Genomic DNA, 27,555 nt, shown 5'->3' on the forward strand with positions numbered 1-27,555 from the left:
ATCCATTTAAAGTCAAATATTTATTATTTACTGCTGTGTGTTTCTTTTTGTGAGTCCATCCCATATAACTTGAGACCCACCCCCACGCCCCACCTACCCTTTACGGGCATAAATTGCGAAAATTTGAATTGTTAAATCAAATAACAGAAAAATTAATTTTATTCAAAATATTAATTATGAAGTAAAACGATAAAAAACAAAACATATTCTTACTAATCCTGATGTTCTTGTTCATGAAAATTCATTTGATTATAGAGTTTCTGACGGCTTCAGGATATGTTAAAGGTACTTTTTATGATGTTTTGTACTAACCAACATAGAACTTAAATGTGGATCAGTTTCATGGATTGATCGCAGAAATTCATCATGCTATGTCAATATTTTGCTGAATACTTTTTCGGTATCAAACTGAGATTCTCCAATTTCGCTTGAGAAACTTCGGTACGAATACCTTATTTTGACTAAGGTACTCAATTTTAAATGTAGGCAACAGAAAATTCCAATAAAGTCATTTCGAACTTCTTGAAACCAGGTATTGATTTTTGAAGCGACGATGCCCACGAAGTAGGTAGCAAAGCAAGTGAAATAAACGGGCGCATATGTAGATTGCAGCAAATTTTGATAAAACGTAAATGTTCAAAATGGCATATCTCCGAAAACGCAAAAAATCGCAGGCTGGAAATTTCAGCAATGTTAGATTATGATCCAATCTTTTAAGTGACCTTAGTTACATGTTTAGCATCGGTTAGCAAAAAAAGTACTCGATTAACAAACACAAAAAAATAAGTTTTGTCAAAAAAATGCTCCAGTTATACGATGAAAACTTCAGTTTTTAGTCTGGAAATAACATTTTATCTGTCAATAGTTTAAAAGCTTATATCATTACCTTTCCAATGATGTATAATTGTCCTAATAAAATATTTAAAATGGCTGAGCTATGTTAAAATTAAACAATCAGCCTTTTTTACGAAAAACGCTAGTTTTTTACTCCATTGTTTGACTTTCAGCTTGCGTATCTCCGTAACGAACAAACTTACAGCTTTGAAAATTTGGATTTTTCTTAGTTAGAATGTTTACTTTCGAGAAAAAAAATACCAAAAAATATTTGGAGAAGGTCACTTTTTTGAAACTTGGCCACCCAATGTACCATAGTGATGCCGGTGCACAGAAAAAAAAACCATTCCAACCACCGTGAATTAAGTTCACGAATGTGAGAACCACGAAGGAATTTATTCATGAGTATGGTGCATTTGCACTATAAACATGAATATATTCCTTCGTGGTTCTCACATTCGTGAATTTAATTCGCGATTTCGAGAATTGATTTTTTTCCGTGTGGGATACGGGAAGGTGGGTCTACGAGGTCGGAGATCAAAAGAAAAACGCTTAGAAAAACGTATTTTGAATTTGAGAAAAAAAAATCAATGGGAAATTTGCAGGAACTTTGTATTATATTGTAAAGTCTTTATTTCGGCAGGATTCTGGTTAACTTGAAAATCAAATAACTCAAATAAAATTCATGTATTTTTTATGTTTTTTTTTTTTTAATTTAAAACAAGCTAACCCCGACAAACTTTGTCTTGTCTTTTTTTTCGTTTCTTGACGCTTTTAGCTTGTTTGCTTATTCAGCCTCCTATATTAAAAATTGATTTTACGCAACTTTTTCCATACAATTTGCAGGTGCTCCGGAATCGGTCCCAGAGTGGCCAAAGGGGCATCTTTTTAGCATACAAACCTTCTTTGGACTTATACGAACCCAACGCAACAAAGAGCACCTCGATCCGATGCTCCGTATGGAACTGATTCGAGTTCGAACAAAACCGTCGAAATTTTTTGAATCTATGACATTTCCCCGAATCCCACATTCCCGAAAAGACATTTCCCCGAATGCCACATCTCCGAAAAGACACTTTCCCGAAATGTTATTTACGAGTAACTCTCTACGAAATCGGTATTTTTTCTTTAATTTATATTTTTGTATTTTTTTAATCCGCCTGAAACTTTTTTGATGCCTTCGGTATGCCCAAAGAAGTCATTTTGCATCATTAGTTCGTCCATATAATTTTCCAAACAAATTTGGCAGCTGCCCATACAAAAATGATTTATGATAATTCGAAAATCTGTATCTTTGGTAGGATTTTTTTTGATCGATTTGATGTCTTTGGCAAAGTTGTAGGTATGGATAAGGACTACACTGAAAAAATATGATACACGGTAAAAAAAATTGGGTGATTTTTAATTTCACTTTTTGTCACTAAAACTTAATTTGCAAAAAAAACACTATTTTTTATTTTTTTCATTTTTTATATGTTTTAGGGTTGATGTCCCCTTTCCGAAATTTCCAGAATGGGTAAAAAATCTTTGACCGAGTTATGAATTTCACTTCGTCTCACCATCCAGCTGCAGTTTGTTGACAAACAAACGGAGCACGCGGTCTTATGATGGCGGCATCGAGCAAGAATTAGGGGTGGTCATGTGGTTTAAAATGAAACTATTTTCAAGAAAAATAATATTTTTCCGACTGAATAAAAAAATTACGAGCATGTTCAAACAATTATTCCTGAAGTCAGAGAAGTGACTTAAAATCAAAATTTCAATCCGTAATTTTTCTATAAATTGAACTTTTTCACACCAATTGGGAATCCCTAGGTTTATCCACGACCGTTTCCAATGACCGTGAGAAGATGCTAGAAAATCCAGCTACCAGCTAAATCCACAATACAACTTTGGCGGAGAGTTTGTGAACCATACGGTAAAGGCAATCACTATAAGCGGTGTATGCACTTCGGAAGGAATTGGTCAGGAAAAATTTCAAATGGGCAGCAGTGGCAGCAAAAGCAAGCCAGAGAGGGTGAAGAAAAGCCCCAAGAAAACGCTCCCTCTCCTTTGTTCTGCTGTTCGTAAAGCTGTTTCTTGACCCCTTTCCTTCCGATCTCCATACTAGCCAATACGGTGAAGTGTTCGTCGTGCAGCTGCGCCAGTAGTGCCAAGTTAGGTGGACATCATTTTTTCTTACTTGGCCCTGGATTTCACCCACATTTGAGCTGCCAAAGAAAGCCAATCCGGAGTTTACCAATTTTAATTGACAGAATCTATACCAACAAACGGAGGTGCTCAAGAACAAAAAGGCTCGAAAATGTCGGTTCCTTTTGATGCGCTACAATTCCTTTGAGTTTCATTGACGATTCAATTTTAAGCATATCATGTTTTTGATAATTGTCACTATATTTTAATTGTTTGAGCGAATTATTTTTCAACAGTTGATAATTTTGGATTTACGGCATATTTGCGAGAACATGCAGGTAACGAGCGTAGTGAGAGAAGAGAAACGAAAGAGCGCGCCAGGCAGAGTATTATTACTCTGCTTTCTGCGCTCTCTCGTTTCTCTTCTCTCGCTATGCTCGTTGTAGGCAGGCCCAGGCAAAAACAGACTGAAGTGAAACGTTTGTGCGGCTGGTTGTTGTCTACGTATTGTGCGCAGGTATAATTTTCAAGCAAATTATTTGATTTACCAGATACTTTGTTTACATTTTTCTTGTTGATCATTTCAGCGCCGTGGAGAATTTGAAACAACGGAATAGCTGGTGCTGGAGGATTCGATCTGCAATAAAAGGGGTCTTGGCGGCAGCCGACCAACAAAACAAAATCGAAGCGAACGCACGATTGGCATTAATCAAGGAAATCATTTGAATCATCAGATAAGTACACATATTTGAATGTAACATTCTACTCGATACTTTGTGATTTTTTTTCTTATTTTTTAGGTTGGCAGCATGATCAACCGAACAGAATCGACAATCAACTAGAATTGAAGCCGAAAAAGTTCTAATATTATTGTTGTGAACAATCATGAACAAATTTGATAGGTACAAATTTAAGATAAACCTTGCTTAGCCTGATACAAAGTGTTATGCTATAAATTGCAAATTACAAACTTTCCAATAAATTACAAATTACAAACTTTAACTTACTATTTAATTACCATTTATCAAATACCTAGTAAAAAACCTTAAAATACCATTTAAAACCCTTTTCTGGAATAGTAAAAACCGAAAGATAAACGTTGCTTTTACAAGAAAATTAACTTTATTTTTACCATTACACAAATGGTAATTTGAAGAAACGTTGTTCGGGGATTTTTAAGGTTACCATTGCTAACCACCCTCATCTCAAACGGTCGACAAAAAACGGTAGGGTACCATTTCCGATATGGAATTTTAAAGGCTTTCCTACCAATTTTCAAAAAGAGCAATTTTCTACCAAAACCGGATATGGATTTTATTTGTATTTTTTTATTTGGCTCAAACATTGTGGGACCAAAGAAGCTTTTTTGTGTCATTGGTTCATCCATACAAGTCACCATACAATTTTGGCTGCTGTCAATACAAAAATGGTACGTAAATATTAAAACAGCTGTAACTTTTGAGTCCATTTTCTGATCAATTTGTGGCTTCGGCAAATTTGTAGGTATTGTTGAGGACTATTGAGAAAAAAAAGGTACACGGAAAAAACAATTTGCAGAGTTTTGATCAACTTTTTTTCACAAAAACTCAATTTCCCAAAATACGTATTTTTTTATTTTCAAGATCTTATGATATATTTTAGGGGGACAAAAACCCGCAACTTTTGAGCCAGGGAGAAACATGGTCAAAAAATCTGCCGCCGAGTTATGATTTTTTGAAAAAATAGTGATTTTTGGAAAAAATCGAAATTTCATGCAAAAACAAATTTGATGTAATTTTTTAATGTAAAATTGAATTTGCAATCGAAAAGTACTCTACAGATTTTTTGATAAAGAGCTCTGTTTTCAAGATATAGCCACCGATAGTATGATTTTAGCGAAATATTTACAGTTTTTCGTTTTTTTAAAATAGTGACCATGAGTGACCTTTTCTAAAAATATTTTTTTTGAAAAGTTCAAAAAATTGCTCTAAAATTGTCTAAGAGACATTGAAGATTGGACCTCTGGTTGCTGAGATACAGCGGCTTAAAGCAAAAGAAACAGGAAAATTTAAATGTTTAGACTCACCCAAACAACCCACCATTTTCTAATTTCGATATCTCCGCAACTAATGGTCCGATTTTCAATGTTTAAACATGAAACATCCGTGTACCTATTTTTTCTCATTAGTCCTCAACAATACCTGCAACTTTGCCGAAGACAATTGATCAGAACATTGACTCAAAAGTTACAGCTATTTTAATATTTACGTACCATTTTTGTATGGACAGCAGCCCAAATTGTATGGTGACTTGTATGGGTGAACCAATGACACAAAAAAGCTTCTTTGGTCATAGGGAAGGCCCCCACAAAGTTTGAGCCAAATCAAAAAATACAAAAAATAAAAATGGTCGAAATCGGCCGATTTCGTAGAGAGTTGCTCAATAGTGGTTACGAGATCTGAAATGCAGAGAAAACCATTCAACACAGAGTTTTTTTAAGGTTCTCTTTTATGCGGGAATAGAGCAAAACATACGATAAAATAAATGTGCTGGCGAGTTTACAGCGTCTTCCATTTATTATTTTAAATTACAAGTGCTTAAAAAAGAAGAAAGCTGGCATTCTTTTAAATGAGGCTGGACTACAAATTAAATAATGTCACAATTGTTAAAAATAAATCTTATTGAATTTTCACAGCACTTTTTGTCGAGTAGGTAAGTTTTTTTTTAAATAAAAAAGAAGAATGTGCTGTCCAAAAAAATATTTGGTAGATTATTGTAGGGGAGAGTGGGGAGACTTGATCCCCGGGGAAACTTGATCCCAAGGCTGTACCTCGTCAGCATAAGGGTAAAAAAATATCTTTGTTCTAGAATGTTGTGCGAAATTGACTTAAACTCATAGTATTGTGGATTTAGCTGATAGCTGAATTTTCTGGCATATTCTCACTGTCATTGGAAACGGTCGTGGATAGACCTAGGGGTTCCCAATTGGAGTGAAAAAGTTCAATTTATGGAAAAATTTTAATTAAAATTTTGGTTGTAATCACTTCTCCGACATCAGGAATAATTGTTTGAACATGCTCGCAAATTTTTTATTCAGTCGGAAAAATATTATTTTTCTTGAAGAAACTTTCATTTTAAATCACATGATCACCCCTAATTCTGGCTCGAAGACGCCATCATGCGACCGCGTGCTCCGTTTGTTTGACAACAAAGCTGCAGCTGGATGATGAGACGAAGTGAGGGGGGAGAGATTTTGACATTTTTATGCCCGCATCTGGCCCGCCACTTATTTCGTCGGTCGTTGAGCCGACGGTCATTTCCAACGACCGAGTCCAGCTAGGAACTGATCGTACAATAGAAAACAAAAAATAAATAAAAATGTTTGGAATGAGTTACACATATTTCTCGAAAAAGTGCTTCAAAAAACCTTCAAGAGAGCTTTTTTCTTTGTTATGATGTATATAGAAAAGTCTTGAAATTCATTCTCAAAAATCAGGTTGTTAAATGAATTGTTTAACAGTCTGGACCCGAAGCCTGATTTTTCTGTTACATTCTTTTTGGAATTCCATATAAACCAGGGGTGCCCAAAGTATGGCCCGCGGGCCAAACGTGGCCCGCGAGGTGATATTTTGTGGCCCGCGGACCCATTTTGAATGATCATGTAAAATGGCCCGTTGACCACTTGTAAAGTGATTTTATACTTTTTCAAAATTAGGGTTTATTTTAAGATTTTTTATGCTAATCTTTTTTATTTTTTTATTAATAATATTATTAATATTATTTAGGAAATAATTTGTTCCAAATATTTTGTAATTAAAACAATTTCACACGTTTCAATGTGAGTGAAACTAGTAAATATCGTCAAAACTTTTATCAAACATTTTTAGAAATATCAAAAAAACGTACAAGTTTGTTTTAGGTAGAATTCTGTAATAGTTGCAAAAATAAAAGTTTTCTTTATTAATTTGCAAGTCATATTGACCCTTTTATAAACTGACCCTCAAACTTACATTGTACTTCCTTAGGGATTCGAACTCATTACAGTTAGATAACGAATCTGATTGACTATCAACTGATTCAGGCAGACAAAATGTGGAAATCTGAGAATCAAGTTTGCAGCAAATATTTAACAAAGCTTTCGTCGATCAACCCACCCCTCCACCATTATTAAAAAATTGGCTCGAAAGCCAGGAGCAAAAATTTAGCTGAAATTAATTAAATAAGCATTCCTTTGCATTTAAAATCATTTGAGCATGTTTGGGTTTATTCAAAATAATTAGAATTTTGGTAAATTTTCGATGAAATAAATAAATGTTGTTTCGCTTTTTTTTGTTGCAAATAATGATTGCAGGTTAACCACGCGGAAGCTTTCATCATTTTCTAAAAGTTTTCATTAGCCACACTTAACTTATAGATGAATTGTTCAACATGTAATGTCATCACCATTTTCGAAATTTAAAAACAAAACTTAATTTTTTTTTGAAAACACAAGTACATTCAGCTAAAAACTTTTTTTTTTTCAAATACCAGAAACAACAAAATCAACAATACCGATAGAAACCAGTTATTTTGTGGTTTCTATTATTTTGAATACACATTTTTTTTTTAAATAACACAAATGTAATATTTTACATTAAAATAACGTAATTAATTTTTTTAAACAACCTTTTTTGTATATTTGGCCCGCAAGCTCATTTGAGCTTTAAATTTTGCCCGGCCTCCAAAAACTTTGAGCACCCCTGATATAAACTGTAACGGGAACTACAGGCACATGGTCAAGACTGTTAATAAACTGCCCGGTGTCACCCCTCACCCCCTCCCCCTTCTCACACCCCCTTTCTAGGTTTAATCCCACCAAACTTATGTCACATGGTATTCTTCTTACAAACTGGAATTCTTAATAATACTCTGCAATGAGCAAAAATCTTGCAATATAAAAAAAATACAAATATTTTTAATAATGAAAATTAAACTTTTTATATTAAAGCAAACACTTTTTCAAAAAGTGTTTATAATTTGATTTTTTTTCTCATATGCAAATACACGTATTATAATTATCGAAATAATTATATTGAAGAACTAGTTCATAAAAAAAAATATCATTCAGCTCGGCGATTTTCCTTATAAATAACAGATTTTTTTAAATGAAAAATATTCAGAATATATGTTGTGTCATCAAATATACAATACATTATTTTTATCGTTTGATAGTCTTTACACAGAATATTCTTTTCATCAAAATCAAAATCATTTTCCTTAAAATTTAGAAAGATTAAAAATTCATATACGCTCAACAATCGATACGAGATTGAAAAAATCGTAAATTTTGAATGCTGATTTAAATTCAAATATTTACTTTGAAAAAAAAAAACGCACGGTACTAGTATTCTCTAGAAATTTTGTTAAGATAAATATTTTTTTAATAATTATAATACATGACATTTGTTTAAGCTTTATAAATCTTTTTCCAAAGGCAACAAATTAAATAAAGCAAACTGATTTGATTTAATATACATAATGTATCAAACAAATCAAACCATCCACATTAACGACCCCCGGGTCTTTTGTGGTCTCTATTGCAAGTTTCTGCTCGAACCTAGGAGTCCGAAGGCTTGAATGGGGAGAGCACCCAAACCTCTTTCTACTCCAAGGAACCTTCCACCCCAGTGTTTGAACTGACGACCTTTGGATTGCGAGTCCAACCGCCGCCAGCGATTCCACCGGAGTAGGCTTGGTTTGGTGTGTTGTTTGTACTTATGGCATGGAGATGACTCCTACACCTGGAATGACTTAACGGCCTAACAACCAAGGCCGGGACCGATATTTTACTTCCTCATCCGATGGAAGGTTGCAGCAGATGGGAATCGAACCCAGAATCATCCGCTTACAAAGCGGACAGCGTAACCATTCGGCCACGCACTGCCACATAATGTATAGCCGTAATTAAAAAACCATCTATTCCATATTTTCCAAAATCTTTGGAAGCTAAAATAATTGACAGTTTAAACTTAAAAAGAATTAGAATAAATTAAAGCTAAGCAAAGTATTTTAAGCGGTTAAGGGTAGGATATTTTGAAACGTAAATTTCCCGTTGTTTTTTTTAGAAAAGACACTTTTAAGTTTTTTTTCTAAGAACTGCAGATCAAAAAAAACATTATTGGACTTAGGGTTTCTTAAGAATTGAAATTTTTGACACCAGATAAACTGACATTTCACTAGTTTTTTTAACATTCCAACGATTGATCAACAATTAGTTTGATCAAATCTGTATTCTTTGCGATCAAAAACGACATTCCAAGTTTTTTCCCCCCGCGGAATTTTGGGCGATTTTTTTAAACGCTCAAAGAAAGAAAAAAAAAAGAATCGTCCAAATTGATTGAATTATGCACAAGAACCAGCGAGTAGAAGTTGCCGTTGGGCGTCCGTGTAAGTTTGACATGCGTTGGGTGTTCCAGTGTTAGTATAAAACATCAAATTGTAAAATTTGTTAATCAAATAAAAATGCTCAATAATTTTCTATTAAGTTATCAAAATAATAAAAACGGAAAAAAACACAAAAAGGGTAATTTTTTGAACTATCAATGAATTTTATTTCAACCAATAATTTAATTCTTATTTTTTTGCTTTAAATATATTTGTTCATTAAAAAAAAACAGTTTGTTCAAAAAATCTTGAAATGGTTTATTTTTTTAAAATACATATTCAAAAATTTATTTTTAATTATTTTATAAATTAAAAATTGTTTCCGGAAAGATTAAGAACTCGGTGATGTCTTTAAATGAGAATTGAAATGTTATTTTTTTTATTGTGCAAATATTTTTGATGCATGTTTTCCCATCAATCAAAACATCAGAATTAAAAAAAAGTGGTTAACACTGAATCCAAATACTTGAGACATTTTGCCTTGAATTTTCCTTGAAAAGCGTTAATTAGTTTCATTCATATTTTGTTTAATTTTGCTGAAACATTATAGAATCTTTCCGAAGACCAGACAAATCCCTTTTTAAAAAGCATATTTTTCAAAATTAAAATATGAATGAACTCATTTCTGATTTTCATGAAAAATTCGAGAAAAAATGTCTTAAGTATTTTTTCAGTGTAAACTTCATTTTTTGTAGGTATTCTGATTTTTTGATTGATTGATGGGAAATCATACATCAGAAATATTTGCACAATTTAAAACAAAACAAACATCTAAAGACATTTACGAGATCTGAATCTTTTTGTAATAAATTTTTATTTTATGAAATAAAATTTTAAAGATGTATTTAAAAATAAATTAATCCACTTTAATTTTTTTTATCAAGCTGTTTTTTTTAAAGAATCTTTAATAATGGATTTAAATTCAAGAACAAAATGTTGAAAAAATCACAGATTTTTCAAAAATTATCTTACTGTTTTCAGAAAACTTTTTTTTTTGTTCTTAAAACTGAAGGTAGAGGTAAATTCACCCTTCAATATTTGTCAATATATCAATATTGCCTTGACTTGAAAACACTCACAAAAAGAATGGAGTCAACTTAGTTTTTTTAATTGCTCTCCCCCAGTCACGACGTTCTAGCAGAATTCTTGCAGAATTCTTAGAGAGCTGGATATTCTTAGAGCATTCTAACAGAAATGTTCCACCGTTCTAGCAGGATTCTGACAGAACCAGCTCTGCTAGAATATTTCGTGACTGGGCCTCAGGTATTTAATGGATTTTCACACATCTTTGTATTTGCAACTTTAATATTATAAAAAATATGATTTTCAAATGAACAAATATATATATATTTAATATTTAAAGCTTTATTTTAACACTGGAACACCCAACGCATGTCAAACAACTTAATTCATTTTATTTATTTAATTTCAGAACAATAAGTATTATTTTCATTTTTCATTCGCGGAAATTCGATGTTCCATCCACGAGGGTCCCGGAGCACCAAAACTTCTTAGCATGGTGGCTCCCAACGTTAATTGCCTAAACAAACAGGAACGTGAGCGGGGGATCCCCACGTTTCTTCCTCCCCTGTAGATTCAGAAATGTATTGTTGTTTGAACATTCGTGCTCAAATTCAATCCACTTCAACGAATCATCTTTGCGGTAAACTTTACGCAGTTGGCCTGGCCGCTTTAACGTTTGTGATGTTTCAAAGCAATTTATTGCATTGGGGCACTGCAATTGTTAATAATGACAAGAGGATGCTAGGCGTTAATCAACCTTAGGCATTTTCCAGGATGCCCTCGAAAGACTGGCTGCGCTAGGGTTAGATTAGATTAGATTACAATAAGTTTTTTTTTTCATTTTTCAAGAGAGTGCCCATTTATGGAAACACTTGCAGAATTTGAAAAAATCAGACAAATAATAGTTGATATATAACCTTGCTGACAAAAAACATTGAGAAAAAACTTCTATTGAAAAATGGAAGGTATTTGAAAAAAACATGAAAATACCTTTGTTATTTTGAATTTTAAAATTTCCAAAATCTTAAGTAAGAGAATTTCATATCTTTTCAAAACAACAAAAATTTACATACTTGGGACTGCTTTTAAAAAAAATGCATTGGTCCTTTATTGACTTTAAAATAATGCCTTTTAGTAAATTTCTAAAAACTTTACAATAGTTAAGTTTACTATATAATTATTTTGAAAATAAAAACCAAAAAATGCTTTTGAAAGTGCTATGAGAACATCCTTATATTTTTTTAAAATCGCATTTTGTATCATACCGCCATGACATTTTTTGACTATCTCTTTCATAAAATCAAAAGATGTGTTTTTGATTATCTTAAATTTACTATAATCTAAAACAAAAAAAAAAACTAATACAAGGATTTTCATATAATCTAGAAGCACGGCAACAATACGAGCAAAGATTTCGCATTCTGTATTTTAATGTAATTGCCGATTACTCTACCTTTTTTGATTTACGGTGCTGTTTTTTAACTAAATTGCATGTGAAAATATCAAATGGTTTTTGTGACAAGTAGTTTGATGTTTCGTTAATTTATATTTTTAATTGATCATAATTTAGGATATTTGTTCAAATATCTAACGTTTATGGCATAGATGCTTTTTTTTGCTTATTTCAATTAAAATTGGGTTTGAAAAGGTTGTTGGCTGGGTGCTGAAAAGACAGAATGCGTAACGTGATTTTCGAAAGCTCCCCTCTGCTCCTCACTAATACAACTGCACCACAGCTGTAAACATAAACAAAGTAGAAGGCTATGTTCAAGCTTAAGCGTGACATATTTTTTGCTGCTGAAGTGAATTATTATGAAACATTTTGGATCTGTTTATGTTGATGTTTTCGATGAAAAATTAAGTGCTTCGCACTTTTTTCTTCGTAGACTAAACGATGGGCGGCCAAAAGCCAAAAGTGGGTGGAATTTCATGAATCAGAAAAGCAACCGAATGGAAGTTCCGAGATTATGTATCTTTGATGCGTAGTGATGATATCGGAGTAAGATTATCCAATATTATTTGGAAAGTACTATTCATAGTTATAGATAATTCGTCGCTAACATTTTAAAAAGCGTCATAAACATAGGTTTTGCGTGAGACATAGCGATTATAAAATTTTAGCGACGAATTATGCCAATCTCGATTTCAACCCTCTTATTAAGATGTTTTGACTTCGAATATCTCAATAGCCATCAATTTTTTATTATTCCTGACTAAATAAATTATAGATCGATCACAATACTTGCCACTTCTTGGTATAATTATGCGAACAGTAAATTGGTTCCGCTTTGACAGTTCTAAATTGAGGCCGCTTTGCGGACAACTATTCTGCACCCAGGTTGTTGGGCACTCTTGCTGAGTCTTACTCTACTTACAATTTTTGTATGGACAGTTGGTGGATTCTTCTTATGAAGTTGTTTAGGAAAATGATGAATAAATGCAAACAAAAATAATAAAAACCCGATTTAATCCCACCTGGGGTGAGATAGAGCCTTTCTTACTAAAGAATATAACGATGGTAGAACTTCTTTCAATTCATAACATTGACTTTGTTTAGAAGAAGAAGAAAGTCTTATGATGAAAGCAAAGTATTATAAATGATATGATTTCCAAAAGAAACAAAAAACGCCATTTTCACCAAAAGAATATTTTTAATCGTTCATATTCTTAATCAAACAAGCGTTTATGACAAACGCGAGCATAGCAAGCTTCACATTCGTCAGTGACAACGCACACCGCGGTAGGCGCAAAGAAAAACCGAGGTATAAGTGAACCGCGTGTGCCGCACGGTGCAGGGAAGATAGCCATTCAGCTTCTACGAATGTGACAGAGTCAGAGATAGCTATTTTTACAACCGCACCACTACACACTCAATCACGAGTACCTTAGGTAGAAAGCCATTGGCGTCGCCAGCATTGAAAACTTTGAAAACGATATAAACGATGAAAAGCTTAGAAAGCTCCTATTGGAATCCAATGAACCCTGTTAAATAAACTTACGAAATCACGAAAAAATTGAGTCTACTTTTAGGCGATTTTCGGAGCACACGGAACACAAATAGATTGTAGCCGGATGAATGTCCTATGTCACAAAAGTTTTTAAATAAATATTGGACAGTTATGCAAAAACAAACAGGGCAAAAGAAACCGAAAAGCTACGATATCTAACATGTTGTAGGAAACATCGGTAGACAAGCTACTACAAACGAGTATAAGTCGAGCCAGCAAATATATGCGCCAGCATTCTCGCGCCAGTATTCGAAGCTCAACTTGACAACTTGTCGACTTGGCGACGAAGCGTCGAAAATCGATGCAGTGTGATTTTTTGACGATTTTTCCGATTAAAATTCATGCTGAATCGACATATTTACGAAGATGGAAATGACGTCCTGGCTTAAAGTAAAACCTATACCTTTCTTTAGTAAGAAAGGCAAAAAGTAAATCGTTCTAAAAATTGATCGGGATTGCCGATCGATGTCGAATTTGTTTCAGATGCTCACTCATGGTCTGTACTATGAATGTAGCAAAAAAATTTGAATAAAATCAGAAATGAAAAATGTTGGCGAAGGTCACCAGGTGGGCTTTTACCTTTTTTTAGGGATTTTTTTTCTTATGGTAGGTCAATCAAACGGCTCTAACTCCAGAACCATATTATGAATCTGGATGAAAATTTGGGAGGTTGTAGGGCTCAAAAAATGCAATTTTTGAGATAAATAAAAGATATGAAAATGAATAAATTTGACCATATTTTCATTTGAAAACTGTGTATTTTGTTGAAAAGTCTGGCCGCATCCGAAAACAGATGGATATTTCGAAATTTGCGCGGCAACTCGCCCAGGTTCAGCACACTAGCTTTCATCTGCATTTAGAAGAATCGAAATCGGATATATGGGAGCTGAGAACAGCGCGACACAAAATTTAGCAAAATTTTACCACATACGAACATCACTCGACCTCCACGGAATTTATTTTCTCAAAATTCGAGGGTTGGAGATAGACGAGTTTTGTCAAGGTGAATCGATAGAGCGTCGAAAATCGATGCAGTGTGATTTTTTGACGATTTTTCCGATTAAAATTCATGCTGAATCGACATATTTACGAAGATGGAAATGAGGTCCTGGCTTAAAGTAAAACCTATACCTTTCTTTAGTAAGAAAGGCAAAAAGTAAATCGTTCTAAAAATTGATCGGGATTACCGATCGATGTCGAATTTGTTTCAGATGCTCACTCATGGTCTGTACTATGAATGTAGCAAAAAAAATTGAATAAAATCAGAAATGAAAAATGTTGGCGAAGGTCACCAGGTGGGCTTTTACCTTTTTTTAGGGATTTTTTTTCTTATGGTAGGTCAATCAAACGGCTCTAACTCCAGAACCATATTATGAATCTGGATGAAAATTTGGGAGGTTGTAGGGCTCGAAAAATGCAATTTTTGAGATAAATAAAAGATATGAAAATGAAAAAATTTTACCATATTTTCATTTGAAAACTGTGTATTTTGTTGAAAAGTCTGGCCGCATCCGAAAACAGATGGATATTTCGAAATTTGCGCGGCAACTCGCCCAGGTTCAGCACACTAGCTTTCACCTGCATTTGAAAGAATCGAAATCGGATATATGGGAGCTGAGAACGGCGCGACACAAAATTTAGCAAAATTTTACCACATACGAACATCACTCGACCTCCACGGAATTTATTTTCTCAAAATTCGAGGGTTGGAGATAGACGAGTTTTGTCAAGGTGAATCGATAGAGCGTCGAAAATCGATGCAGTGTGATTTTTTGACGATTTTTCCGATTAAAATTCATGCTGAATCGACATATTTACGAAGATGGAAATGAGGTCCTGGCTTAAAGTAAAACCTATACCTTTCTTTAGTAAGAAAGGCAAAAAGTAAATCGTTCTAAAAATTGATCGGGATTACCGATCGATGTCGAATTTGTTTCAGATGCTCACTCATGGTCTGTACTATGAATGTAGCAAAAAAAATTGAATAAAATCAGAAATGAAAAATGTTGACGAAGGTCACCAGGTGGGCTTTTACCTTTTTTTAGGGATTTTTTTTCTTATGGTAGGTCAATCAAACGGCTCTAACTCCAGAACCATATTATGAATCTGGATGAAAATTTGGGAGGTTGTAGGGCTCGAAAAATGCAATTTTTGAGATAAATAAAAGATATGAAAATGAAAAAATTTTACCATATTTTCATTTGAAAACTGTGTATTTTGTTGAAAAGTCTGGCCGCATCCGAAAACAGATGGATATTTCGAAATTTGCGCGACAACTCGCCCAGGTTCAGCACACTAGCTTTCATCTGCATTTAGAAGAATCGAAATCGGATATATGGGAGCTGAGAACGGCGCGACACAAAATTTAGCAAAATTTTACCACATACGAACATCACTCGACCTCCACGGAATTTATTTTCTCAAAATTCGAGGGTTGGAGATAGACGAGTTTTGTCAAGGTGAATCGATAGAGCGTCGAAAATCGATGCAGTGTGATTTTTTGACGATTTTTCCGATTAAAATTCATGCTGAATCGACATATTTACGAAGATGGAAATGACGTCCTGGCTTAAAGTGAAACCTATACCTTTCTTTAGTAAGAAAGGCAAAAATATGAAATTTAATAAAAAAAAAAAATGAGAAACTACAATTACATTTTAATACCTAATATATTTATGAGTATTCGGAAAATATTGAATAAGCATTAGCACATTTTCCAAAAAGATTTATTAAACGTTAAAAACTAAAAAATATAAGTGTAGGGAAGATAGGGGAAATAAACCCATTTTAAGCCTAATAAGCGGTCTTGTTTGAATGATGCTGGATAATCTGGAGTGTTCCTTGAAATTCAGTAAAACCAAGTACACCAACAAGTAGAGCAACTTTTTGTGAACATTTCTGTTTATTTTCACTTTTATTAAAAGTTTTGCTATTCTTTTTACAAGCATTTTAAAAAAATATTTCAAAAACGCATTCTAATCAGTCGTGTGCATTGGGCCACGCCCATTTTTCTATTTTCAGCTTAGTTCTTTTTTTCTTCCAACACTCTTTTGGGTCTGCTTCGTGCTGCCAAAATTGATGAAATTTTGAGCGAACACTCACGAAAAGTAGCATTTATAGAGAAAGTTTCCTGGCAACACCACAAGCGCTGCTGGTGGTGTTGGTGGCCACCCTTTGTTCTTCATTTGCCTTCGCTTCTCGCTCGGTTTTCTTCAGCCTTCGATTGGAATGGGTCTTCAAAATTCAAACGTCAAAAGACTTTGTGCGTATGTTTTTTTTATGGCGCTTGCTAATTATTTACATGTTTCGGGATTATTTTTCAAGTGAGTGACTAAGTAACGATCAAAAGAACATGTTGCCGGTAGTTGGAAGCAATTTTATATCATAAGCGCTTTGAAATCGTTAGCGCAAGTGAAAAGATATTGATGGCGACTTTCGTTAAGCAGTTAACCTCTGATCTTGCGTGTGGATGTGTGTGCCACCAAAATGATGAGAAATGGTCTCGCAAAAAAGAAATTATGATCAAAAGTGCATTAAATTTGATCTTTTTGGCCAGTAAGTGGCATACATTTGCGTGCTTACTCGAGGCGGTGCTGTTGCTGGTAAGTTTATAGCCTAAATAGTATTTTTGGAGCTTTAATCGAGCATCAAACTCTCCATATGACGAAGATAGGTGTTTGATTAGAAAGGGTATATTTCCCCTATATTCAAAACGTAAATTTTATTAATTTCAAAATCATAATTCTGTGGTCCCCTTCGGATCTGCCTGACAATTTTTAAAATAAAATTAAAAACATAACCGTTAGTGCTCGGTCGAAGGAAAGTTCGATAAAATAATTTCATTGAAACAAAAATAATAAACAATAAACAATTTTAAATTAACCTGTCAAATGGCGATATTTTTAAATCTATATTTTGCAAATAATATTTCGAATCATGTGTATCTATCTGAAATCAATACTATCTAACAAGTAGGAGTTACAAATTTTAATCATTACACAGTCCAACAAGATTTTGTCTCTGAGACGAGTATATGTGTTCCTAGTAGAATTTTGCCTGCTGAATCCGAATCCGGGTCCAGAATTGCTCCAAATGGTCCCAATTTTGAGATACACCCGTTTGAAATGTTAGTTTAGGCCAAAATTAGCTACTTTGTTGACTATTTTACAAAAGAACTATTGAATAAACAACTAAACCAATACATGTATCTTAAAGTTCACGTTTTCCCCTTTCTGAACAACCCCTGGTTTTTAAAATTTGATTGTTTCTACGCATATTTATAGCCATTTTAAAATTATATTTTCAGTTGGTTCTCATTCAAGTTTTTCCAACTTGCATGCAAGTCAAATTCTAATTTTAAAATGGCTATAAATATGCGTAGAAACAATCAAATTTTAAAAACCAGGGGTTGTTCAGAAAGGGGAAAACGTGAACTTTAAGATACATGTATTGGTTTAGTTTGTTTATTTCACTTTTCTTTTGTTAAAATAGTCGACAAAGTATCTATTTTTGACCTAACACTACATTTCAACAGGGTCTATCTCAAAATTGGGACCATTTGGAGCAATTCTGGACCCGGATTCGGATTCAGCAGGCAAAAATCTACTAGGAACACATATTCTCGTCTCAGAGACAAGAAACATTTAATTTTTTGTTGAACTGTGTTATAAACAAAAAAAAAATAATCCTAATAAATGTTGTTTAGGCAACGAATTCGGATTTTTCGTAAATATTTGAAATTGTCGTTAAATTTCCCATCAAAATTATTATTTTCATGTTAAATTCTTCTACCCGAATAACAAAAAAAAGATGATGCAATTATATTTCATATAATTTGTATGTTTATTCCTGATCTTTTTATCTTTTATTAATAATTATGAAATGATAAAATGTGGTACGAAAAATAGTCAAGAATCTAATTAAATACATTTTTAAAGAATTTTCAATTTTAAATATTCTCTGTTAATTTAATGAAAAAAAAAAACAATGGTTACGTTAAGATTGTTTTGAATCTCTCATTATTGCCTAGTAAAGATTTAGCTGTAATATTTATTTATTGAAAAAGCGTGTGTTGTGTTTTCTTCCAGTCAGATCGTTTAGATTTAGAAAAAAAAAATATTTGGATCTTTTTCTACAATTATTGTGTTTTTTAAATGTATGTTTCAATATTCATTCAAATTGAAAAGAGTAGTAAATAAAATATTTCTTTACAAAAGGGATTTCTGTACAAACATATTTGTAAAACTGAAAAATAGATTACTTTCCAAAAATCTTAAAATTCGGTGAAACAAACCTTAAACTTAATTGAATTAAAGTATCGAATTGAATAACAATTATTTTTTGCACAGGAAATTTTATTAGAAGGAAATTTATGAAAAGGGATTGAGACGGACGTAAATCTTGTTAAATATTAAAATTTAAAAATCATATCAAAGGTTGTGCAAAATGTAAATACTAAAGAATAATAAATATAATCAAACATTGTTCAAAATGTTAAACACATTTTCAAACGGATCTGCGGTTGAAACTGTATCTACTGTTAGGTTATACTTTGACCTTCCTAAAAGAAATACGGTGATTTTTATATAAAATAGTTGAATACATGAATAAAAGTACACGTTCAAATAAAAAAATATCGAAGCCCGTGGGAGTCGCTCAACCTGCATTCCTGTCACACATGAGGTCTGCACAGCTGATTCCACGTAGATTTTTCCCGCCAGTAATGACAGGAAACGTTGACAAACGGAATATGTGCCAAAATCATAAGTGGTTTTTAACATATGAAGGGAAATCATCGTGAACTGGAACTGCCGGTCGTTAGCCCGGGTAAAGTGGAAACGTTGAGATTATTGCTGTCCTCTGCTCTCATCTCGCAAAAAACCATACAGAGATCCACGTCCCATTCAACCGGCTCCGTGGCTTAATGGTTACGTCTTCTGTCTCCCAAGCAGAAGGTTCTGGGATCAAATCCCGGTCGGTACCTTTGAAATTAGGAATTAGGAATTTGAATATGGATAAAAACTAAAATGAAGCAGGTGGGATTCGAACTCACAACTTTGGATTGATGGTCTTGGGACGCTAAGCAGTCGACCATCAGAAGGTTTACACTCTAGCAGTGAATTGATCCGTAGTGTTGAAACATGTTATCTTTTCATATTAAATACGCGCTGATCCCTGATTTGCCTGAGGAGATTGGAAGTCTAAATATAGATCGAGTTTCCTTCAGATGCTTGCTTCTATGTTTAGGCGGGGCCGAACAATGCCCAGCGACCTCGGAATTGGACCGCAAGGAGCTCTGTCATTCTGAAATGGGTCGTTGGAAGCAGCGCGAGGGCTGTCACCACCTAATACCCGGGACTGAGATAAGTTGTATCAGCATTCGGCATATACACAGTCTGATACAAATTATACTTTCCCATAATTTCGCTACCGGTTAGCGGGTATTGGATTGGATCACACACACACACACACGTTCAAATAAAAAAATATCGAAAAGGAACATGGCTCTTCTTAATCGTGCACGAAAGATCGGTAAAAAGTAACCAAAAAAAACATCATTCTGTTCGGTGAAACACAGATTTCATTACTACACTTTCAGATGTAACTTCATACGTCGAAAAATGGCTTGTCTCATTTCATAGAGTAACAATGTATGTAAGCAAAACGATATAAAATAATTTAAGTGTTGCTAACAATCAAACTCACAAAAAAAAATCGTCAACTGTTTTTTTTTAAGTTCAAGGGCAATTTTTTATTGCGTGTTTCGACTCCGGGTGATGAAAGTTCGCAAGCGAAAAAGTTTTTTTTACCGATTACTCGACCGATTCTTAGCACTTGTTTACCAAGCAGTCATTTTTTCAAGTTGAATTTTGAATGGTTCTAATAATTTTCCATGTTTTCCAACTATTTGAACAACACAAAAAACATATTTCCACACCAAAGTTCCTATTCGAAACATATCTGTGAGCAGAAGTTGTAAAGTGTATAAACGTTGGAAATTTTTAATTTTCCCAACTTTTTTAAATAATTGCTCAAATTAATGGATGGAATGCAGATATTTATTCATTCTAAACGGAATTTTATAGTAAAATGACTCTTTTATAAGCCCTCTTATTGGTAAAAGCAGATTCTGTAGGAATAAAATTATACAGGACATTTAAAAAGGGGGTATATGGAAGCGTTGTCCCGTCACGAAAAATTACAATTGTTTAGTTTGCAATGGTTCGTGAAATCGGATTTGCATCATATTTTGGATTCTCTTCGTACTCGAAAAATCCTTTAAAATGCTTATTAGAAATCGAAAATTGGTCCAAAGGAACCAGAGTTACGACTGACGCAAGTTTGCGTTGTCCCGTCACGCCAATTTTTTGGTCAAGGCACGAATTCAAAAAAAGGTGCTCATTTCTCGTGTCTAGAAGCAAATCGTGTAACAGGTCAGTTTTTGATCGATCTAGACTAAATCGACCCTCCAGAATCCAAACTTGCCTGTTGATTTTCCTAAGTCTCAAAGGGAAGCGAGATATTCAAGATGGCGTATAATATGGCGACTGAATGGAAAAACCACCATAATTTTTTTTTAAGTTCAATCAACTAGTCAAATTTAACTAATTTGGGATCGCTGAACTCGGATACGACCTCTTGAATACTTCAAAGTATTCGGGAAATGTGAAGTTCAAGATGGCGGCCAAGATGGCGAACCAAGAACATTGGAAATTTTTATACAGAAATGTAACAGGCTGTCAACAGGTCAAATTTAATTAATTTGGGGATGCTGAACTCGAATATAAGCCTTAGAATATTCTAAAGTCATTAGAAAAGTCTGTGCGGCATAATGCCGAATACGGTGCCAAATAAATAAATAAGTACTCTGGGAAAGCAATTCAATTTTCTAGCTTCGCCATATTGGCCGCCATCTTGGATTGCACATTCCCTGGGTATTTTGGAGTATTCTATGGCTCATATTCAAGTTCAGCGACCCCAAATTATTTAAATTTGACCCGTTGATTGCCTGTTATAAATCTGAAAAAAGAATCAAATTTTCTTGCTTCGCCATATTGGCCGCCATCTTGGATTGTACATTTCCTGAGTATTTTGGAATATTCTATGGCTCATATTCAAGTTCAGCAACCCTTAGTTGAATTTGACCTGTTCATTTCCGGTTACATTTCTTTATAAAATATCGAATATTCTGGCACCGCCATATTGGCCGCCATCTTGGATTGCACATTCCCTGAATACTTTGGAGTATTCTAGGAGTCATATTCGAGCTCAGCGACCCCAAATTAGTTAAAGTTGACTAGTCAGTAGAGATTTTCACAATTGCTTCATTTCGTGACGGGACAACGCGAGCAAAACCCTCTTTTGCAAAATATCTGCGTTGTCCCGTCACGAAAAGAAGTACCTGTCAATTCAACAAAATTTGACCAAATTGGGTGATCCAGGAAGCAAAATCTTCGTTTTTCATTTTAGAAACAACTGTAGAAAAAGGTTTTTTCAAAAACTTACTAGGAGAGCAGAGTTCTTCACTTTTGTGTATAAAAATCAAAATGATCCAATTGTACGATGTTGTCCCGTCACGCTACATTTGTATCTCTCTTGACTCAAACTTTGTGTTTTTAAATGTTTGCTGGAGTGAATCTTATTGGAAATTTAATGTACTTTCCAAATTTGTATAAATATTGGTACCTTTTCCCACAGATTTTAAAGTTATCAGCAAAAAACTGAAAACAAATGCGTACAAACGTTGTCCCGTCACGAAAGAATCGGTCACTCCATCCCTGATTGTCATTAAAATAATTTGCTGTTTTCTGCACCCTTTTATTAGCTTCCAGTTTTGATAGCAAACAGTTGTTTTATTAATTTTTCAATTCAAAGTGTTTTTTTTATTATTTTTGCTTTCAATTGATACATTGCCGAAGAAAACAAAAATAAACCCACATTCCGAGAAAATTAAAAAAAAAATCAATCTCAAGAGTGGTTTGTCACAAGCAGGGCTGCGGAGTCGGGTCATATTTCAAACGACTCCGACTCCGACTCCGGCTTTCTCAGATTAGCCGACTCCGACTCCGACTCCGGCTCCGGCTTTCAACAAATGGTTGGCTCCGACTCCGACTCCGACTCCGGCCTACCAACTCTAGCCGACTCCGACTCCGACTCCAGCTTTCAACAAATTGTTGGCTCCGACTCCGACTCCACATATTTTTAAATGTTTCAAAAGTTAGTCAACTATTAAAAGTTAATTATTTTTAAAACATTGATAAATAGGAATATTTAAATATACTCTCTAAGCGTCATGTTTTTCTCAAGAAAAATAAGTTCGAATCACAAAATGGAAAAAAGTTTCTAGGTTACAAGTTTTATACGTTATGGAAACAGAAATCAAAAAATATCTTCAGTTTTAGAGGCATTTTGAGAAGAACAGTTTTGTAAGAAATATGGATTTATTTGCTTAACCTCAAATTTGCAAATAATTTATTCAAAGCTTATAAATTTAAATATTAAATTGTTATTTTTGAATGAATAATTAAAAGAAACCTGGCCTTAACGATCTATTGAACTTTAAAATTCAATTTGTTTTTTTCAGGCTATCATTTATAAGAAGCACAGTGACAGGCACCTTGCTTTTTAAATGAAAATTTCAAACGAAACATTTTTTTTTTGTTTTTTTAGACGTACATGGACATCACGCCATGGCTGAAGGAGATTATTATTGCAAATCAATGTACCTTAAAAAAATAAAATACTTGTGACCTAGAAAATATTTTATTTGTGGATATTTGTTTTTTATTATGGCGTGGGACATACAGTTTGAGAATATTCTTACCGGTTGATAATATTTTGATTTTGTTTTTTTTAATAATATTTGAAAAATAAATTAAAATCCTTTACTTTGTTCTATAATTTTTTTTATTAGTTCATTTTTGTACTGAAGTCTTGAGATTTGTTCAACGATAATTTGCAACGAAATCAAAATAGTTTACCTGAAATCAACATCAACATTCAATGATTATTTCAAAATTTGTTGCAACTTCTTTTGATATTTTTTTTGTTAGTTTCAATTATTTTAAATGCAACCCTTTGATTTTCTTGTACTCAGTTATAAATAAAATGCGCATGTTGAGTTCCAAGTAAGAGATTGTTATAATCGTTGATTATTTATTACAAAAGTTAAACTGTCAGTGACTCTTTTTCGATTTCCAAAAACAGTAATTACTATTTTTCATTTTTTTTATTTGGGTGCTGAAAAGACAGAATGCGTAACGTGATTTTCGAAAGCTCCCCACTGCCCCCACTAATACAACAGCACTACAGCTGTAAACATAAACAAAGTATAAGGCTATGTTCAAGCTCAAACGTAACATATTTTTTGCTGCTGAAGTGAACTGTTTTGAAACATTTTGGAACTGTTGATGTTTTCGATGAAAAATTAAGTGCATCTCACTTTTTTCTTCGTATACTAATCGATGGGCGTCCAAAAGAGGCCTTTTTTGTTATCCAAGTGATGAAAAATTGTGTCAAAAGTGAGTGGAATTTCGTGAATCAGAAGAGCAACCGGATGAAAGTTTCGAGATTAAGTATTTTTGATGTGCAGTGATTATATCGGAGTAAGATTATTTAATATTATTTGGCAGGTACCATTTATAGTTATTGATAATTCGTAGCTAACATTTCAAAAAGCGTCATAAACATAGGTTTTGCGTGAGACATAGCGATTTTGAAATGTTAGCAACGAATCATGCCAATCTCGATTTCAACCGTCTTCTTAAGATGTTTTGACTTCGAATACCTCAATAGCTCGACCCATCCACTTGACAAAATAAATTATAGACGGATCACAATACTTGCCACTTCTTGGTATTATTTTGCGAACAGTAAATTGGTTCCGCTTTGACAGTTCTAAATTGAGGCCGCTTTGCGGACAACTATTCTGCACCCAGTTTTTTATGTACCTCGTATTTTTTTTCCTAAAAAAAATGATTTAACTTAAATCCTCCGCTATCGGGGTAAAAGATGACTGTGTATGTTCTTTTTTCAGAAAGAACTGGATGAAATTTTGTCAAATTTGAATTGAAAGGGCACATAAATATAGGCAAAAGGATGCAGTCAAGAATCAGTTAGATATGTCTGACTACATATCCAATATTTTTTATAATTTTTTAAATTATGATACTACATACTTGGGTAAGAGGTTATCATTTAGTGATTATAGTGAAATAACACAATTAGAGCTTTCCAATCACAATAAAAAGCTTCAAAAACATAATGGCATGATAAATCTAAAATAAATAAATAAAAAAATGGCGACACATTGCATGCGACGTAAAAAACATTTAAAAACATAAGAAGTTTTGTAAATTAAGCTGTTATATGTGTTATATAGTAAATACTGAACAATGAAAAAAAAACATATTTTTTTGTTGAATTTAAGATAACTCCGACTCCGACTCCGACTCCGGGTTTTCAGAAATCTTCGGCTCCGACTCCGACTCCGACTCCAGCTCTTAAAATTTAGCCGACTCCGGCTCCGACTCCGACTCCAGCTGTTCGAGTTTTGACGACTCCGACTCCGACTCCGACTCCAGGTCCCCAAAAAGACCCGACTCCACCGACTCCGGCTCCGACTCCGACTCCACAGCCCTGGTCACAAGAACATTTTTATGAGAAAACATTTTCCATTTAACTCTTTTTATAAGCTTGTACATTAATAATATAGGGGTGACACCCCTTACATATTAGTATCTTTATCAAAATTTCTTTATTTGACGATCGGGTGTCACCCCTGAAAATTAAATTTTTGAAGTCTTTAGTCTTATATAAACATGCACTTTTACTAACTGTGAATACTTAACCTCATCACTATGTAAACATATTCTAAAACATGAGTATTACGTTTGGGTGTCACCCCCATCTAAAATGAATGATTCAGAAAATTTAACTTGTATGTTTTGTTTATATTAGTTAGATACTTGATGTTTTTTTATGAACATATTTTAGGTCAATTATATTTTTTTTTCGTCCGAGTCAGGTGTCACCCCATCAGCTCGGGCCGCCCCCACCGCCCCCCCCCCCCCTTAGTACGCCACTGGCCTCAAGCTTAATTAATTGGTTTGGTTTTTCGTACATGGTTTCCTTTAGTATAGTTGTACATGACAAAATGAACCATTTTTCGAATGTTTTGTAAACAAAAATTACTAGCTTTTGTAAACATGCTCAATTTCGGTCTAAAAAATAATATTTTTTTAAGTTTTTAAATATTTTACATACTAAACTTGTTATATTTTGAACACAAACATACAGGTTTTATGAGAAATTGCTGTACTTTATAGCACAGAGAACAGATGTACATCTAGGCTCGAACTTGTGTTCAAATGATGTTGCACTAAAAAATGCGTTGCATACAATCTTGCATCAAAGAAATTAGAGTGTGCAGGATACGCTTGGCGGCGCTACCGTCGCGGCTGAGAATACTTGAGTTATCAATATAGAATGGCTCAAAAAATTTCGACAGAAAATAAATGTGTACCTCTTCAAAATATAAAATTCACTTCAATACAATTCCTGTTAACTAGAAATAATGCAAAAAATCATTGACATTAACGAAATCAGAACAGAAAATTCATTCGAAAAATATTTTTAAAGCGACAACTTAAACCCTTTACACATGTTATCTTCGCACTCTGTGCTTATAGTAAATCACAAGTTTTGATGAAGAAGAAACACTTTGTTTAACATTTCTTCAAAATGTTGAAAGAGGGATCAAGTTACCCCTAACCCCTGAAAATGCCAGTTTACTTTTTTAAACACTTGGCATGATTCGAAGACTTCGTCTAATTAAATACCCTTATCAGCCATACGCAGTTGAGTGTTCAATCTGTCAATTCATGCAAAAAGTTTTCAGTTTTGTGAGAAATTGACAGAGTTATGTGCGATACAAAAAAGGGGATTAAGTCTCCCCACTCTCCCCTACATAATCTAAGAGTGTTGATTTCTTACTGGAGCAGAAATTTCGTAAAATAGGTTTTGAAACTCCTGTTGTTTTTATTTTGCATTCCATATGTCAATAGTCAGGACAAATAGAAACAAAAACATCGCTTTTTCGCTAATAAATAGATTTGAAGCTTCTTCGTTGTTGTTAACTGTTTTAAAAAAAGAAGCACATTAAAAAAAAATAACCATATTTTACAAAGAAAAACAGATAATCAATAATGAAAGACCACACCCTTAAACATTCGATATATTACCTTGCGCAGTTGAAAATGCTCTGATTTGAGAGTTTCCTGAATTTCTTGTTCTGTGCAAATTCTGGATTGGCCAAGGGGAGACGATTGATTCACTGTAGAACTTCTAAAACCATCTAAAACTCCTTTGAAAGTGAACTTTTTCATTTTATCGGTAGAAGCTGGTTTAGATTTAGCTGTTTTGCAGTTAAATGCAGTTTATGCGCGGATCGAACACAAGAATACACTTCAAATCTTCAATGCAGAATCACAGTTGAAAATACATTTATGCAAGAACAATATATGAGAAATTTTTATTACATTATGGCCACAATGAATGACTATCACTGGTTCACTCTACGAAGCACATATTCATTTTTTCGTTTCTGGCATCATCAAAAGAAAAAAAATCAATTTGCGTTGGCTACCAATATCACAAACACTGAAATAACATGATCAAGACAGCTATTTAATTTTTACTGAACTTTTCTAAAGTTACGTATTTTAGATACGTGCAATAGGTTTTCGCGCATTTTTGACAAATATTCTTGGAAAAATTAATCCGTTTGCAATACTGGTACAGGTACATTTTCGTCAAGGTCGTTTCTGTTGCTGCTAGTTTGTTTTCTATATGATGTATGCCTGCCTGCTATGTGACTATTACAGTCGAAAAGCTTCTTCCCCTACAATTGGTCGAACCACTTTTGGTAGAACAAAACTCTGACGAAAAAATGACGTGTGCGCAGAGCTACTTTTGTAAAAATTCAATTATGTACTCAACGGAGTCACATTGGAAGAAATTTTCGAAGGTTGGCTCTAAACTGATTTACTATTACTTCTGTCCAATTATTTGTAATTTAACAACGTTGCACGGAATTTGAATGAATCGGTAATATTATATTTCGATCTTATTGGATACATTTGCACTGACAAAAATCACA

At 33.7% G+C, this 27,555-nt stretch overlaps 2 long non-coding RNA genes across 3 annotated transcripts; one reads left to right on the forward strand and one right to left on the reverse strand.

The window, feature by feature from the left end:
* On the reverse strand, nucleotides 1-27,539 carry LOC128092409 (uncharacterized). 2 transcript variants are annotated; one of them, XR_008211741.1, is made up of 3 exons: nucleotides 26,639-27,539; nucleotides 5,216-5,401; nucleotides 1-5,144 (listed from the first exon to the last, which is right to left on the reverse strand). It is a non-coding gene; the product is annotated as an uncharacterized LOC128092409 (long non-coding RNA). The 2 variants fall into 2 exon arrangements; XR_008211740.1 differs by having other exon boundaries at nucleotides 1-5,150.
* Nucleotides 7,789-12,987, forward strand: LOC128092410 (uncharacterized). The gene is made up of 2 exons (XR_008211742.1): nucleotides 7,789-12,037; nucleotides 12,728-12,987. It is a non-coding gene; the product is annotated as an uncharacterized LOC128092410 (long non-coding RNA).
* Nucleotides 27,540-27,555: the final 16 nt, after the last annotated feature.

This window comes from Culex pipiens, chromosome 1, assembly GCF_016801865.2.
Source record: "Culex pipiens pallens isolate TS chromosome 1, TS_CPP_V2, whole genome shotgun sequence".
In the NCBI taxonomy this organism is placed as follows: Eukaryota; Metazoa; Arthropoda; class Insecta; order Diptera; family Culicidae; genus Culex; species Culex pipiens.